This window comes from Pteropus vampyrus, unplaced genomic scaffold (assembly GCF_000151845.1).
Source record: "Pteropus vampyrus isolate Shadow unplaced genomic scaffold, Pvam_2.0 Scaffold172, whole genome shotgun sequence".
In the NCBI taxonomy this organism is placed as follows: Eukaryota; Metazoa; Chordata; class Mammalia; order Chiroptera; family Pteropodidae; genus Pteropus; species Pteropus vampyrus.
The window spans coordinates 839,715-846,508 of NW_011888953.1; the positions used below are offsets into that span (position 1 = coordinate 839,715).

Here is a 6,794-nt window from a genome sequence, read left to right on the forward strand (position 1 = left end):
GCACCCTGGGGTTATCCTGTGAAGCTACTCATCTTCCCCAGTACCAGGGACTTCTCTTTGACACTCACCTTCCATAGAAAGACCTTAAACACCATACACCTTATGGTCTATTGAGCAGAGACAGTAGTGTTCCAGATGGCAGAGTGTTCGAAAATTATGTTTTTTGAGAACTGTGTTTTTCAGCAGAGCTTTTTTCAAAGGTACCTTAATAGCCCTTTTAAAATGGGCTCTGAATAACTTCTCCCTGGATTGGGGAAAAGGGTCCTTCATGTGACAATCTAATTTTTCTTTTGCCTGGTAATAGGAAAATTTCTCTCAATTCTTTTCTGTGTATAGCAGGTCCTCAAATAACATTGCTTCATTCAACATTGTTTCATTATAAGCTGATGAGATGTCTTAGAAACTTCTTGCTTGTTTCTATCAAGTAGCCTAGGTAAAGTTGGTTTCATTATAGTTGTTTTGTGGCATGATGTTAAGTGAGGACTTAATGTATTTCCTACTTATTTCCAGACCTTCATTCCAATTGGAAGTCCAGGAGTTCTCAAACTTTCTAGTGTGAAGAATCACGCTGGGCGTTCAGTAAAAATCTTGATTCCCGAGACCTGTCTTCAGGAGATCTGGATTAAGTCCAGAAATGAGTATTTCTAATAAGACCAGATGATTGTGATGTGGGAATCCTCAGCCTATATTCTGAGAGCACTGGTTTAGCTTTTACTGTTCAGATTGGAAGAGTTATCAGTGATCGTATAATATCTGAATCCATTTTCAGCTTCATTGCTTTTATGTACTTTATTCTTTCCATTTCAGAATTAAACAAAAACAAAAACAAGCTAAATGTAGATTGCCAGAAAATCTTGCCACTGTCTTATTATCATAATTGAGTGAATTTTTAAGACATAAAAATGTTTCTAGTCTATAGCCATACCATCCTGAACAAGCCCGATCCCATCTGATCTCGGAAGCTAAGCGGGGTTGGGCCTGGTTAGTACTTGGATGGGAGACCACCTAGGAAGACCAGGTGCTGTAGGTGTAAAAAATAAAAAAAAAAAATACTAATAATAAGGGATTGGAAACTGACAAGATCCTTGCAATCTGTGAGGTCAACCAAGGGTTGTCTGACCTAAAAAAAAAAAAGTTTCTAAATATTGCCTCACAAAACCAACTTCAAACCAGAACTTTCATTTTAAAAGATATTGGATTTAAGTAAAACTTCAGAGAATAAATTTTTTATTATCTTTACCCTGTAATATTAAAATCCTACAGAATATAATATATTTGGCAATAGTTAAGATACAAGTAGAATTGTTATAAACTAAGTCAGTTTCTTTTCCAACCTCTGAGGCTTGTCTCTGTCTTTCTGTGCCTCTGTTTCTATCTTTCTCTCCTATTTTAATTCAGTGAGAGAGCAAACTGCTCGTTCCTATTGGATCAAATTTTCTGTATTCAAAATATAAATGCATGTCATAATAATGTTTATTTTTAGAGACACTTTGAACATCAAATTATTAGTTGCTCCAGTATATCAAGGGTCCAATTTTTCCTTTTAAAAATATTCTGGTTGAGAAATTGAGAGATTCCTAGAAATTAGATATTGATTAAACCTAATTTCACATGGATATAAAATATTTGTCAATCAAGTGACATATTTTAGTACTCTGAGATTTTTTGATATCTTGAGGAAAGTTGTAACCAATTTATTGGTAAAGTGAGCACCAATTTGGCAACATGAATAGCCATCCCCTAATTTAGCCTATGTATGCATTTGGTTGTCTGTACACTGTACTCTGTCAAAGTCAGGTGCATGTGCCCTGTATGACTAATTATGGTCACGAACAAATGAGACAGAGGTGAGCATGACTTGTCTGGAGAATAGAAAGGAAATGGACCTTACTGGAGTAGACAGGGAAGGAGGTAGGAAGATGACATGTCGGGTGTTAAGGACTTAAAGCTTTATGTCTGCTATCTTATTTAATTATCACAATGTGCCAGGCAAGTATCATTATTATTCTCACTTTATGGATATAAAAATTTCAAGTTTAATTAACTTGCCTAAAGTTACAGAGATGGTAGGTAGCAGATCTGAGATTTTAGTCCACACCTGAATCAGAACCTCACGGTCTTCTTATTACCCAGTGGTTACCTCTGACATGATGGAGAATGAGCTATAGGATCCAGAATACATAGACTGAGGGTTCTCATCCTGTCATATATTCATAGACTCAGCCATTCTCGAAATAATGTATAAGTCTGTTTTAACAACATTCATTAGCAAATATCAGCTCTGGAAATCATCCATTTTTACCTACCAAAATACACAGGGAACCAGATCTCCTGGGCAAGAAGTTGGAAGTAACCTGAAGTGATCATATAGTTCATCCATTGCTCAGCTTTAAAGTAGCTGTCTGACAAAACTATCAATGAGACAATTGCATACTGCTTATGATCTCTGTGTTTATTTTGTAATAGTTTTTTGAGGTATAATTGGCATACACAATAAGCTTCACATATTTAAATTTTGCAATTTGATGTTTTCACATACATACATGTACATATATACACATACTTGTGAAACCATAATTAAAATCAAGATAATAAACGTATTTTTCACCCCTTTGTAATCACTCCCTCCCACCCGTAGCCACCTTAATATCCCTAGATGACCATGATCTGTTTTCTGTTAGTATTAATTAGTTTTGTGTTTTCTGTTAGTATCAATTAATTTTATATTTTCTAGAATTTTATATAAAGGAATTGCGTAGTATATACCCATTTTCGTCTGACTGCTTTAACTCAGGATGACACTTATATTGTATCAACTCTTCACCTGTATTGATAGTTCATGTTCCTTTTATTGCTGAACAGTATTCTATTATTCAGATATACCACAGTTTACCCATTCGCCTGTTTGATGGACACATGTTTTCAGTTTGTGACTATTTAAATAAAGTGGCTATAAACATCTGTGGACAAAACTTCGTATGGACCTATTTCATTTCATTATCACTACAAACCCAGAAGTGGAATAGTTGAGTCATCTGGTAGGCATACTTAACTTTTTAAAAAAATTGTGAAGTTTTTCCAAAATAGTAGTACTATGTTACATTCCTGTTGACAGTATGAGAATTCCAATTGTTCCACATCTTCACCAGATCTTGATATTATCAGTATTTTTAAATTTTAGGCATTTTAGTAGGGATATAGCAGTATCTTGTTGGGGTTTAAATTTACATTTTCCTAATAATGAATGAGATTGAACATCTTTTCATATATTTGTGATTCCAATATCTTCCTTGGTGACAAGCCTGTTCAAAACTTTTGCCCACCTTAAAAAATTATGTCATTTGTTTTCTTATTATTGTATTTTTGAAAATCCTTGATATATTCTCTATATAAGTTTCTTATATTTGTGACTTGCAAATATTTTCTCCAATATGTGACTTATCTTTTTATTCTCTTAAACAGAGTCTTTAATAAGCAGAAGTTTTTAATTATAATGGTTTCATTTGTCAATTTCTTTTCTATTGTGGATCATGCTTTTGTCTATGTCAAAATCACAACGTTTTCCTCATATTTTCTAGAAGTTTTACAGATTCAAATTTTACATTAAGGTCTCTGATCTCTTTCGAGTTAATTTTTGTATGTGGTATGAATATGGATCCAAGTTCTTTTGTTTTTTGCTCCTCTTTATGTACAGTTGTGTCAGCATCATTTGTTGAAAAGACTATTTTTTCTCCATATTGCCTTTGCACATTTTTCAAAAATCAATTGACCACAAATGTGCAAGTGTCTATTTCTGAACTCTCTATTCTCTTATATTTGTCCTATTTGATTACCAATACCACACTGTCTTGATTGCTGTAGTTTTATGTCTTAAAATCAAGGGTATAAGTCCTCCAAATTACCTCCCTTTTTAATAAGTTATTGTGGCTTTGGTAGATAATTTGCATTTCCATATGAGTTTTGGAATCAGCTTGTCAATTTTTACAAAAAGCTCATTAGGATTTTAATTACATTGTATTTATATATCATCTTAAGGAGAATTGACATTTTAACAACATTGAGTCTTAGGATTCATAAAGTTATATCTCTCCTTTTTAAAATTTTAAAATATTTCTCTCAGCAATATTTCTTAATTTTCAATATAAAAGACTTGTACATCTTTTGCCAGATATATACTTAGGAATTTGGTAATTTTGATGCTGTTATAAATCATATCGATTTTGAATTTCTGTTTCAAAGTGTTTGTTGGTAATACAGTTGACTTTTATGTATTGTGAACCTTGTCAAACTCATTGATTAATTCTAGTAACTTTTTCTTGATTCCATAGGTTTTTCTACATAGATGATCATATTTTCTGTAAATAAAGACAACATTACTTCTTCCTTTACAATGTGAGTACTTATGTATTTTTATTACCTCATTGAACTGGCTAGGACCTCCATTACAATGTTGAATAGAATTGCTGATAGTAGACATCCTTTACTTGTTTCTAATATTACAGAGAAGACATTCGGTCTTTCACAATTAAGTACAATGTTAGATGTAGATTTTTTCATGACTGTCCTTTATCAGATTGAGAAAATTTGCTTTTATTGCTAGTATGCTAGGAATTTTTATCAGTAATGGACATTAGATTTTTGTCAAATACTTTTTCTGTGTCTTTTAGAATTTTTATATGTTCATTTGATTTTTTTAGTCTATTACTATTGTGTTAAATTACACTGATTGATTTTCCATTTGTTAAAACAAACTTGCATCTCTAGGATAAATTTCTCTTGGTTATGATATGTTTGTTATCTTTTAAATATATTATTGGGTGTGATTTTTAGTAACATTTTATTCAGAATTTTTGCATCTGTGTTCATGAAAGATATTGTTCTATAGTTTCATTTACATTTAATGTGATTATTGATATGGTTGCATTGAATTATACTATCTTGTTATTTCTTTTCTACTTGCTCCATTTTTTCTTTATTTAGGCCTTCTTTTGGATTGAGAAATATGAAGATAAATATGAAAATAAAGACTTAAATAATTGAAAGATATTGACTGAAAGAAGTGGGATTATGAGATAAAGATGGAGCAGAAAGCTGTTGTTTTATTAATATAATCATTTTAATAATTAATAATAATAATAATAAATCCTACAGAGAACTTACTATACTCCAGATGTGGTTCTATATTAATTTTCTATAACAAAACCACAAACTGGGTGGCTTAAACAACAGAAATTTATTTTCTCACAATTCTGGATGCTAGAAGTCTAAGATCAAGGTGTTGGCAGGGTTGGATTCTTCTGAGGGTCTCTCCTTGGCTCACAGATGGCTATCTTTTGCTGGTGTCTTCACAAGGCTTTCCCTCTATATGTATATCCCAATCTTCTCTTCTTTTAAAGATACCAGTCATTCGCATTAGGCCTCACCCACTGGATCTCATTTTACCTTAATTGCCTACATAAAATTTCTATCTCTAAATATAGTCACATTCTGAGGTGCCAGGATGTAAATTTGGATTGGGGCGGGGGACACAATTTGGCCCCTATATGAAATCCCAGTACCCCGTGAAATATGTGCTATTATTATTCCTGATTTACAAATGAGAACTAGAGTCATGGAGCAGTTAAGTAACTTGCGCATGATCACATAGCTAGGAATGGTTCATTTCTAGCCTGGTTAAGAGATTATACTCTTAAGTGCAAGACTATACTGCTTCTACTATTTGATTTGTAAATTCTATGCATGCTACTTTGATCAAATATAGACATGAATAAAAATACAGGCAGGGTTTGTTTTAAAATGTTTTACCCGAAGCCAGTCTTGAAATTAGAAAAATGCTTGCTGATCTTACTCTCTAAGGACTGTTGCATCCAGAAGTAATTTCTGCCCATGTTTCATTTCAACTTTTAAAAAGATTTCTTTGGTTGCTATTTCTTCCTCAGGAGATGGTATCAATGGGGTGTATTTTTTTTCTTTGATACCTGGAAGTACTAGGCTTCTTCAATGGTGCTTCTTCAATGTGTACCCTCTTAGTAGGTCATGGGCCTCTAGTCTTTACATTATTGTTCATGACTAATCCTAAAGAGCGGTAACCATAGTTACCATATATCCAAGTGGCTTGAAGTGACTTGCTCAATGGAAAATCTGAGCAGAAGCTAGAAGATTGCATTTGAAAGAAAGTGGAAAAGGAAATTTAAAAGAAGAGAGGAAGTAGAGAAGCTACAAGTGAGGTAGGATAAACAGGAAAAACAAGCAGAGATGGAAACTAAAGTGGACTTGCCTTTGGGTAGAGAGTCACCAGGACTCTCTTAACTGAATTACACTGCTGCTTTAGGGTTTCTGTATTGTGTAATTTACATTACATTTCAAATTTAAGATCCTTTTCTTTCTTTTTTTTAACCTTTGACCCCCATCACCTATTTCTCCCACCCCCTACTCCTGTCCTCTGGCAACTACTAATCTGTTTCCTGTATCTATGAGCTTGGTGTTTCCATCCATCCTTCCTTCCTTCCTTCTTCCTTCCTTCTTTCTTTCTTTCCTTCCTTCCTTATTTACATTCCACATATAAGAAAGATATAGGAGAGATCATATGTTTTTGTCTTCCCGTGTCTGACTTATTTCACTTAGCTTAATGCCCTCAAGATCCATCAATATTGCTGCAAATGGCAAGATTTCATTCTTTTTTTTATGGCTGAATTGTATATTTACCACAATTTCCTTATCCATTCATTTATCAATGGACACTTAGTTTTCTCCTATATCTTGGCTATTGTACATAATGTTGCACTAAATATAGG

General features: G+C 33.1%; 1 non-coding gene across 1 annotated transcript; it reads left to right on the top strand.

Moving 5' to 3' along the window:
- The first annotated feature begins 911 nt into the window (after positions 1 to 911).
- Positions 912 to 1,030, top strand: LOC111746024. Its single transcript, XR_002782887.1, has one exon. It is a non-coding gene; the product is annotated as a 5S ribosomal RNA (ribosomal RNA).
- The last annotated feature ends 5,764 nt before the right edge of the window (positions 1,031 to 6,794 follow it).